A 12,013-nucleotide genomic window follows, 5' to 3' on the forward strand; every position below is an offset into this window, starting at 1 on the left:
GTGAGAAATCAACCTAAAATCTCATTCAAAATGATATTCACAAAGGATTTTTGTATTTTAAATGTCAGAGTAGTTGTTTTTGGTATTGTACTGTTTGAGTAACAATAACATCAAATTGTGTTATTCACAGTTAAAACTACTTTGGAATACCTAATTTTAGAAAGAGAAAAATAATAGCTATCATTTATTGAACAGTCACTATGTATCAGGTGCTTGCCAAGAAATTTACACACATGACGTCATATACTCCTTAAAATAATCCACCGCAAGAGGTACGATTATTATTTCCTTTGTATTAACGGTAGGGTAAATGAGTTACAAAAACATTAAAAATAAGTTACCTAAGGTCATAAATTTATTCAGTAGCTGGGTCAGGATTTGAATTTAAGTCTAGTGTGATTCCAAACTCCAAAGACCCTATTAATAAAAGTCAAAGATTAACTGCAATAGTAATATACTGCTTCCTCTTCTGCCATTAGTTTTAGTTCTAATCAACCCCCAACTGAACAAAAAATTTTACACTTGAAATAATTTTTTCTAGCAGTAACTCTCATTGATCATTTTGGGATTATTTGTTAAATCACTACAGTCTAGTGACATTTCCATCTTTTTCAAGAAATAAAAAGTAAAAATAATAAATGTAAGCTATGCCCATGTATATATTACATTAATAATTTTTCAGGGGCACCTGGGTGCTTAATCAGTTAGGCATCTGCCTTCTGCTCAGGATATGATCCTGAGGATCAAGCCCTGCATCAGGCTCTCTGCTCAACAAACAGAGAGCCTGCTTCTCCCACTCCCTCTGTCCCTCTCCCTACCTAGTCTAAGGGATAATAAAAAGTTGTACTGTGGTGGTCAGTTTTCGGTGTAACTTGAGGCCCAATTTTATTAAACGTTTTGTGTAGTTTCTGTCAAACAAACTGACTGTTGATTACAGGTTCCCCAATCCTTTTTATGGCTCCTGAAAAATTATCATTTATTTTTTATTATTTATTTGAGAGAGAGCAAGAGAGAGATGGGGGGCAGCAAGGAGAGGGAGAAGCAGACTCCCCACTGAGCAGGGAACCCCACGTATGGGGCTCGATCCCATGACCCCAGGATCATGACCTGAGCTAAAGGCAGATGCTTAACTGATTGACCCACCCAGGCACCCCTTTCTTTTTCTTTTTTAAGGTTTTATTTTTAAGAAAGCTCTATACCCAACATGGGGCCAGAACCCACAATCCCAAGATCAAGAGCTAGCCAGGCATCCCAAATTGTTTTTCTAACTCTGGCCTATCGAATATAATGAAGATTTTCACTTGTTCCCTACCATACCTGTAACCTCAGTTGATTAGTTTGAACAAGAAAAAAAATTTTAAGACTATACCATACTTTAAGATCCTGCTTTTTGAATCCTGACATCAACGAAATGGTTTTAAATCTTGTAATAATTAGCAAAAGTTCTGGCCTCAAGGGTGAGATCAATTCTTCTTAAGGATATTAGAGCCATAGCATAACCAAAAATGAATAATATATGACCATGTTTTATTCAACTCTCATGGATATTTAATAAAGAGAATAATTTAAATAAGATTTTAACAAGCATAGAAGAAAATGAATATAGCCTTCTACAAATTTCAGAAATAGCCTTAAAAAGAATTGAATTACATACATGACATATAGCATACACACACACACCCTTCTAAACAGCTTTTGCAGACAGACATTTAAAAGTACAGAATCAATGGGAAAAGTGGGAAATAGACTAATCGTGATTGGTATTCCTAACCAGAAAATTTCCATTCACACAGAATTATTTTAAGGAAATATCCAAGTGAATGTTTTATTATTTTCTGTATTCCCTGCACAGAACCTAGTACATGAGAATTTTAACATATGTCATCTGAATGAACACAGAATCTCATTTTTGTGGACATCTCTTTCTCACTCAGTGCTTTCAATGACCATCAGTTATCATTTTTATAGAACCACAGATGTAAAAGGGACAGGAATAAAGCTGAAGCCACACTGTGCCTATGACAAACCCTGGAAATTGATTTTTTTTAAGAAACCTCAGATAACAACTTGTTTACTTGTCATTTGTCTCTAGCTCCTAAAATTGAAAAGCAGAATGTGAAAATGCAACCCTTTCTTGGCAAGATAATATGGTTGGATTTCTAATTAATTACTCCAAATGCTGAAGAAGTCTTCACTAAAATCGTCTTCTTCATGACTTTTTATCAACATACTTTGACTTTTTAACATTCAGAACATTCCCTATTATTTCTGCATCAGTAACAATACATGCCATGTCAACCTTTTCAGCAGATTCAATATTCTCTTCTATCTCCTTTTCATTAAGTTTACTGACTGGATATGAAGAGCACTGTTTTTTAACACTGCAAGGAGGTAAAACCTCTCTGCAAAGCCCAGGCCACAAATATATCAAACTATCCTTAAAGGAATGATTATCTGAGTAATTCTAAGAACAAACAACATTTTAAAAATCGTACTATTTTTCAATCATATGGTTAAAAGCAATATAAAGACCAGTGGTTCTCAGAAAGGGGTTAGAGGACCAAGGGGATTTTGTTTCTCCCCTCCCCAGGTCTGGCAATGTTTGGGGCCATTTTTCATTGTCACAAGGGGGGGACATGCTACCTTCATCTAATGGGATGCTGCTAAACATCTCACCGACACACAGGAAAGTTCTCCATGGCAAAGATGTATTCAGGCAAAAATGTCAAGAGTGCCAAGATTGAGAAACTTTGATAGAGAGGGATTAACCTAGTTAGGAAAATTTTTCTAAAGCAATTTCATGTTCTAAATTACTTCCCAGTCTGAGTGTTGACTACATGAGGCTAATGTTGGTTGTAAGAAACACAGTAGGGTTATTAATTACCATTAATTTTTCCAAGACGACCTAACAGTAACATACCTCTGTTTCCTCCAGCCCCACAATCTGAACAATCAAGTGTTTATAGTAGATAAGTAGATAATGGCTTTGAAGTTTATAAGACAATTGTGCAGGAAAGCTTTTGTTCTCTGTAAATTCATGTACAAATAATAATTTCATAGTTCTACAAAAACAATGACTTATTTGGATTCACTTTTACATGAATCAAGCAAACTCTGCCTAAATAGTCTCACGTCATCAATGCCATAAATTTATTCATGAAAGAGAGTATGTTCATCAATTTTCTGTTCAGAAATCAAATCTTTTTCCTATGTCTGTATATTGCTATTGGGCCACTCCATCCCATCCCACTGCCACTGGACACATCTTATTTTCTTAACAATGACCAACCACAGAGCACAAAAGCAATCTTTTACAAAGTGTACACGAATCATTTTAACTGTGCCTGCTCAAAGAGAACAACTACTTTTTCAAAGAGCATTAGGGTAGGGACTGAAGCACTATCTGATCATTTTACCAAAAGCACTGCAAAGGTGGTCAAATTGAACATATACAAACTATGGTATTTCTTTGCATTGCTATTTGAAGACAAAAGAAATAAAGTCTAAGCCCTTGTCGTGCTAACAGGGTGATTCTAACATTGTAATTTGCCTAAAAAATTTCCATAATTTAAAATCACCCCCAAGGGAAACGTGTACATGATATGAGTACACTATTCATAAAGATACAAGTAGAAATGGCTAACAGAGAAAAAAATGTTTAGCCTCATGAATATCCCAGAATATGCAAATTAAAGCAAAGATTCCATCTTTAAACTGTAAACTTAAAGAGTTGAGATATACTTTACAAATTGCTAGTGCAAACATATATTAAGCCCCTGCTGTCTACGTGGTACTGTTCACCCAAATGGATCTTTTTAAGTTTTAAAAATCATCAAACAGACACATTTTTTTCTGTTTATAGTGAACACCAGGACAATGAAGGATTGTGTATTACACATCTGACTTGGTAGACAGGCTGCAGCAAGAGTGGTCTGTCAATCTGGTTGAAATATGTTTTCTATAGTGAATAGTTCTGTAGAGGTCAATAGTTTGGTACATGTTCTATAAAGAACCCATACTCTCGGAATTCACCATAGCAATTAGGTTTGTTGGTATGTAATGGAGAAAGGAAAGAATATCTCACAATTACATCATTTGGCTCCAAAGCCTCAGTCTTCCAACACTCCATTAGAAAGAAAGAAAGAAAGAAAGAAAGAAAGAAAGAAAGAAAGAAAGAAAGAAAGAAAGAAAGAAAGAAAGAAAGAAAGAAAAAAGAAGAAAGAAAGAAAAAAAGAAAGAAAGAAAGAAAGACAAAAGAAGAAAAAAAAGAAAAAAAATAACACCCAATCCACTGAAATGAGTACTTTTGTGTTTTAAAAATGAGGTCTCAGCTTGATGAATGATGAAATGCCCATCTCAGTCTCTTTCTATCACTGCAAGCACCAGATCATGTTATACAGAAAGCGAGATGAGGTCAGATTCCATCATCGAGGAAAAGGGGACATTTTAGTGCTTTTTGAAATTACTAGCATGAAAACACATGAAACACTCAACTGCTTTTGGCGGAGATGTTCTATGCACCAACCCATGCACTGGTACATTCACTTCCTGCTCCCATCAAATGAAGAACAGCACTTTAAGAGAGCTATGTATGAAAGATGCTAGAGGAATGTGTGACTTACAGGGAAAAGGTGCTGCCCAAGAGTCTCAGACTAGTCGTCAAAGTGTTTTCTGTACTTTCCTATATTTTTTATTTTTGGGGCGGGGGGTGAATCCAAGAAAGCTACAAAGGTACAAGTATATGAATAACACCTTTAACTTTTCTCTATTTAGTTTTCTTTTCTTTTTTTTTTTAAATTTTTTTTTAATTTTTATTTATTCATGATAGTCAGAGAGAGAGAGAGAGAGAGAGAGGCAGAGACACAGGCAGAGGGAGAAGCAGGCTCCATGCACCGGGAGCCCGACGTGGGATTCGATCCCGGGTCTCCAGGATCGCGCCCTGGGCCAAAGGCAGGCGCCAAACCGCTGCGCCACCCAGGGATCCCTCTATTTAGTTTTCAATTAGCGTCATAGTATACTTCTTTTTGCTTGCTACCATTATATTACAAAGTGGTTAAACCTATCAGTGTATTTTTTTAAGATTTCATTTTTTTTAAGTAATCTCCGTACCCAATGTGGGGCTTGAACTCACAATCCCAAGACCGAGTCACATGCTCCACCGGCAGAGTCAGCCAGGTGCCCCAACAATGTTGTATTAACAATTTTAATAACATAATTCCACTGTGACAAAAGAGTAGGGGTTTCTAAGTTACTGTTAGAAGCATTATACAAATATCATAATTTCTTAGAGTAATAATATTATTGTAACTGAAAGTCAGCACCTGTGGGTTAGTACACAAGGACAGCAACAACAAGACAAAAGTAAGAACAAAAATGAAAGCCATGAATGGTATATAACAAGACAACAAATTGGGTTGGTTAATCAAGGCATTGACTCATGCTTTCCACCACCCATCCCCCAGAAAAATAAAATACATAGTTGTCACACTCACAATTTAAAAAGAAAATCAAGAAAAAGGTTTTCTTCAAAGAAGTACTCCCCCTCCATTTGTTTTTCTGCTCTGAAACAGAGAAGTGTCTGCTAGCTGAGGCATTTGCTCAATGAAACATTTCTTGTGATAAAGTTGCATGGCAGGTGGAGGAGAAATTTAGCCACCTGTTTTCATACTCATTTGAATTTGAGTGCTAAATCTGTCAAGGTATTTCCTTCCACCCTTAAGAAATAAATTAGAAACTTAAGATGGTAGGAGTTATTTCCCATAGATTTTTCTATAGATTCAGAGTATGCATACTGCATTGAATTCTAAAGATCTTAATAACCTTCCTACCTCACAAAAGTTAGAATCTTAACTATCCTCCTTCACCCTCCCCAAACAAAAACTAAATGATACACAAGACAAACACACACACACACACACACACACACATTCTCTTTCACTCAACTTCCATTACAAAAAAAAAAAACCAAGAAATTGTTTTTTAAAAATCAGAAAGAAAAATCCAACTTATAAAGTAATGAAATACGTATAAAATAAGCCTGGTATTTTCATTTAAAGAAAGAAAAAAACATAAAAACTTCAAATATTTTAAAGACCTGTCCCAACTAAAATGTCATTTACAGAATCATTACATAAAGAAATTACAAATATAATAGTGACTTTTCTTAATATGGCATAAATTAACTGCTGTTTAAGAAACAATAGAAAATATAGCTCTTACTGAGGTACTTGCCTGAAAGAAATCAAGAAAGATAATGCTTTGGTTAGTTATTTGTATTTTTTAATGACTCAAATATAAATGCCTTATTATCAACTTGCAATGAATTCGCTAATGGAAATCTCTAGCATATAGGATATAAAATAGAGGCTAAGCTTTCCAAGGCTTTCTTTTGTGCTGAAAAAATACCAGAATCCACAAAAGAGAAAAATTCTAGGTTCAAGGTGATAGGGTCAGACTGCAAAATGATTTACTAAAGTAATAAATCTTCTCTATATGCACATTTCTGTCATATTGAAAATAAAATCACATTAATAAGTAGCTGGTGTCAGTTTTAACATAGGAATAAGATAGTTTAGCCAGCACCTGCTGTGTAAGAGGCACTGTGCCAGACATATTCTCTGAGCTACTTAATCCTCATAGCAATCCCATTTTAAAGATACAAAACTGAAGCTCAGAGAGTTTAAGGCTTCACAATGAGTCTGGCAACTATGATTTGAACTGGAGTCTTATCCCAGAGCCCACAATGCTCCCTCTGACACCAAGCCTGGAAAAAAACAAAAACAAAAACGAAAACAATAACAACAACAAAAAAAAAAAACACAAAAAATAGGCCCTAAGCAGTTGTCATTTCAATGCTTAATTTATAAATACAAGGAAGATTTCAGAAATACACGTTCTGTTAAAGGAAAGTAATTTTTTGGTTGGATTAATTTAGGCTAAAATTACCCTTTTACCACTTCCATAAAAACAATACCAATGCTAAAAAGTCTCTCATGCCATTCTCCCAACGCTTGCTTACAGGGTAAAGAGGCAGCCTATCTTAGGATATAACTTAGGTCAAATTTAGGGAGAACTTTACATTACCAATATCAACATTTAAAGGAACGGATTCTGAATTCCAAAGCCACCCATCACTATCACAGAAATAGCTCTACAGCACAGATGAGGGAATTGGGCTAAACAAATGGAATGACAAATGATACTCCATTAGATAAGTATGACAGGATGAAAGTTAATTATCCAATGCATAAAGCATTTGCACCAAATCTCTGAATCCTGTCCCTGAAAAACTTTAAATTTAATGTTTGTTCCCTCTATCTACCATATTTCAATACTTTAGTCTTTCTTCATCTTTTAAAATTCATATATACCAATGAAACTATATCAAGTTTCCTTGATACTGAAACTCTCCTGTTTAGAAACTTGGTTCATATACTATTTCTCATTCTTCACATTTCTTAATATTATGATAAAAGATATGGATAGATACAGACATATACACCTGAATTAGAGAGAAAAGAGTAAGCAAAAGAATGAATTCCTAAATGCTGATTCCATACTTACTATATATAAAATAACTAAGTCAAAGCTCCCTTGCCCTAAGAAGTCATATAAGGTAAGAGAGTCCACAAGAGATAGTTGTATAGGGAGATAGCAATATGTACATGTGAGTTGGGGAAAACGGCATGTGCTCCTATCATTGTCAATAACCCCCTTCCCAGGACACAGAGAAAATAATAGTTATGATCCTCTGGCCCCACGTAAGCCCTATAGAAAAATGATCCACCCTACAGTCAGTACCAGCTCTGCCATTGAGAAGTCTAGCTGTATGTACCTAAGGCAGAAAGCATGCTTTCTTCTTCACTCCCCAGATGAAGAAACTAGAATGGGAGCTCTAATACCCTGGTCAATTTTCTTTAAAGGAGCTTTTTGCTTTTGTTCCCAGTAGATTTGCTAACCAAAGTTAACCATTTTATTTCTATTATCTGTAGCCCACCAACTTTGGAATTTGCCTATTGAGCTATGGTACATTTCAATGGAAGAGCGTGTTAACGAATTGGGCTTACACTTGCCTAAAATGTCAGTTTATTAAGTATTCAAACATCCAAGTTATCCAATTTTTGAGTTTATTATAAAGGCATATTCCACAAACTCAAAACCAATTAGAAATCACTGAGACAAGTCTCTTTGGGAACAGAAGAATCATTAATCAAGTGGTAAAAATACTATCCATTTCTGTCTTCTCTGAATTTCCTAGTTATATTCAACTTCATAAAGTCAATAATTCATGACCAGATCTTAAGAGAATGTTTATTTCTCTTTCAAAAGGAAACATGACAAAAAACCCAAAGAGTAAGACTTTTAAACTTACAAAGTAATAACCAATTGCACTTGGGTTTTAAGAATTATAATTGGCAGCTCTGAGTCCCACTGCCTCTATGTCTTCAAAGCTTGTAATAAATGTAACAAATCTCAACCTCGATTTTGCAAGGACCTAGAGGGATCTCTAATTATTTCAATGAATATGGTAAAAATTTCAGTATCAAATCAATCATGTTTTACTACAGCATGTTTAATGTGATATAATCAAATCAATGTTTTAATATGGCAGCCAGTATTTTTCAGAGCAAGGTAATACAAAAAAAAAGTATCAAAGGATAGACCCTCAACCCAATGAATCTGGGAATCACACTTAGGATTGTTCTTTCAAGCTCATCTCAGATATGGAGCCAATGGAAACAAAGAGCCAAATTCACATAATATTTCACATTAAAATTATTTTCTATTTTGTATGCATCTGTGTCACCATTAAGATTTCTTTCTTCTTTCTTTTTTTTTTTTGAGAGCGTGGGGATGGGGACAGACAGAGAGGGAGAGAGAAAATCTTAAGCAGGATCAATGTCCAGCTTGCAAGCCCAACTTGGGGTTTAATCTTACAACTTCAAGATCATGACCTGAACCAAAATCAAGAGTTGGACACCAAACTGACTGAGCCACCCAGGTGCCACAAGGTGGTTTATTTTCATAAAATGTTGTTAGAAGACTTTAAGTTATCCCTCTTATACTATGCTGACATAACCATTACCTACCTTAATTTCTCAAGTTGTTAGGAGATGCAAAATATCTTTAACTGTCATTTATAGCCCACCCACCTATCTATACATTCAAGTATCATAAGAGTAGAAATGAAGTTTTGGGGGCCAAGATGTTTATTTTTAGGAAAATTAGGACTTTGGGTTTAAATAGAGTACGTGTCATGGGTGGGACTCCAAAGGGGTAGAGGCAGATCATATTTAAATAGCATGACACAGTAGGTGTCAAACATTCACATTTCCCAGTCCCCTAAGTGGGTATTTTATTATTCTTTAAAGACTTATTTTTTTTTGAGAGAGAGAGAGAGAGAGAGAGAGAGAGAGATTGTATGTGCATGAGTATGGGGAGGGTCAGAAGGAAAGGGAGAGCGAGACTCTTAAGCAGATTCCATGCTGAGTTCAGAGCCTGATGTGGGGCTCAATTTCATGACCCTGAGATCATGACTTGAGCTGAAATCAAGAGTCAGATGCTTAACTGACGAGCCACCCAGGTACCACTAAGTGGGAGCTTTAAATAGAAGATAATTGGAGCATTTCAGACTGTGTGTGTGTGTGTGTGTGTGTGTGTGTTTTTTGCAGAAGCTAGCTATGAATAGTGAAGGAGTAATAAAGTACTGCCTTGTTTTGTTTGAGATAAACAGGAAAGAGGGATATTAAGCAAGAAGAGAGAAGCTTCCTTTCCTTCCTTCCTACAGTCTTTTAACTCAGTGTTTTGCATCCCAATTTAAAATTTCTGACTCTAGGAGTATAGGTAAGAAGGAGACGGGGAGAGTCACCAAGTAGGTAAGGACAGCAAAGAGTCAAAGTGCTAAAAGTCTGCCCTGTTAGTTGGAAAGTGCTACTCTAAATGCTACTTCCCTCACTCACTCCATCTACACCAGCTCTTTCTTGAAGCAGTAAGTCATTTTAAATCTCCAAAATTTAATCTTTTCATAGATCCCACTTTAATGAAAGAACTGGTTTATTTAAATGTACTTTCACTGGAAACAAATTTGACTACATAGTTCTTAAAGATTTTATTTACTTTCTTTTATTAAAGGTTTTATTTTTAAGCCATCTCTTTACCCAACATGGGGTTCAAGTTCACAGCCCCAAGACTGAGTCACACGCTCCACAGACTATGCCAACCAGGCGCCCCAGACTACGTTCTTAATGATCATTTTGGGAAGCTTGGTCAGACAGAAGGTTCAGGAATCAAAGAAAGTTCAGGAATCAAAGAGTCATGCATTCAAGAGTGCCATAGATAGGATAGTTTGGATTCTAGAAGAAAATCGTTACCATCAAAATATTTCAGTCATCTTTGACTCCTGCTTCTTCCCAATCTCCTATGTCCAGTCAACTGCCAAAGTACTACTGAATATCTCTCCAGTATGCTCCTATCCTTCACTTCTTTCCACTGTCACTGCCCCTACACCACACTTCTGGCATCTATTGCTTCTTACTTGGATTTGGTTATTAATATAAATTATGTATTTGTCAAAGCATAGTTACTTCACATACTGTGTCTGTATTTATAACTCTGAAAGTTACTTCCTTGCTCAAAAGTATTCAATGACTCCTCACTGCTTCCTGAACAAAAGCCAAATCCCACACTCGGGCTCAAGGCTTCTTTGATTAACCCTCCTTAACCTAATATACATTCCAGCAAATAATTCAAAATAAATATATATTTAATAATTAGAATATAAAAACCCAAATCCATTCGCAAACTATCAATTGTTTTATTTTAGAGTATGTTGTTTTCATACACAGTAACAGGTATGCCTTATTTCTGTTGTTAACCAATAGAACCATTTATTTTAAACATTTTTATTTTTTTAAGATTCATTCTATCTATCTATCTATCGTGGGGAGAAGGGACAGAAGGAGAAAGGTCACCCACTCAGGTGACCCTTTGTTTACTTTTTAAATTTTCATTCCAGTGTAGTTAATATACACTGTTATATTAGTTTCAGGTGTACCATATAGCAATTCAACAGTTCCATAGATTACTCAGTACTTATCAAGTATACTCTTAATCCCCTCACCTATTTCTTCCCACCCCCTTGCCCACCTCCCCTCTGGTAACCATCAGTTTGTTCTTGTGTTTCCCTTGCCTCAGGAGACATATCTAGAATATTTTAAACATTTTTGATAAAAGGAAAATTTACTTAATTTAAATCTAATATTTGCTAAAACTTTGCAATTAGGCTGAAGCCCTTTTAAATATAAAACAATTAAGAAGTAAATATGGATGATTCTTTGAATGCTAATCTTAAATTCATGTCTCCTAAACCCTAGTCAGAGTTCCTTTTTTTCCTAGCCTGTCATTCCTTTTTTCAAATTACACACACAAAACATGTTATCATTTAAGTGTGAGCATACTAGCTTTAAAACATAAATTTGTCTAAAATAGTTTTTCCCATTATGGTAAAGGGTATGTGAACATAGTCAAATAACTCTTAAGTTTAAGAGTAGCTGCAGTCTTGGAACAGATTATAATCTTATTTCCTTTATCAAATTACTATTTGATGAACCATGACTAAAGTATTCTGGTCATTGGTAAATTGCTTCTACTAAAATTACTTTCAGTCTGTGCTAGCATCATGGTATTTATCAGCAAGCAAGAAATAGAATCAGAATTTTGGATTAGTTTTTTTCATAGGAAAGATAGGCATAACTTACTCTCTAATGAGACTGTGATATGTTAGATTACTGCGTATATCAAATGAAGAAATTCAACACTCTTAAGTGAAATGATCTGCACAGGGCTACAGACCTAAAAACTACTCTCTCTAAATTCATTTATCTAACTCAGCATTTATGGAGCATCTGCTATGTGCCAGACACTGCACTAGAAGATAGGTAAATAGTAAGCAGGACACTTGCTTGTAAAGAAATCACAGTAAAAGAAATAATTACTATCCAAATGATTAAATGAT

The 12,013-nt window shown here is 35.2% G+C and overlaps 1 protein-coding gene across 7 annotated transcripts in view; it reads right to left on the reverse strand.

The window, feature by feature from the left end:
- KLHL13 (kelch like family member 13) overlaps nucleotides 1–12,013 on the reverse strand; it is a 207,388-nt gene that overhangs the window by 48,535 nt on the left and 146,840 nt on the right. The window lies entirely within an intron of this gene.

This window comes from Nyctereutes procyonoides, unplaced genomic scaffold, assembly GCF_905146905.1.
Source record: "Nyctereutes procyonoides isolate TBG_1078 unplaced genomic scaffold, NYPRO_anot_genome, whole genome shotgun sequence".
Classification (NCBI taxonomy): domain Eukaryota; kingdom Metazoa; phylum Chordata; class Mammalia; order Carnivora; family Canidae; genus Nyctereutes; species Nyctereutes procyonoides.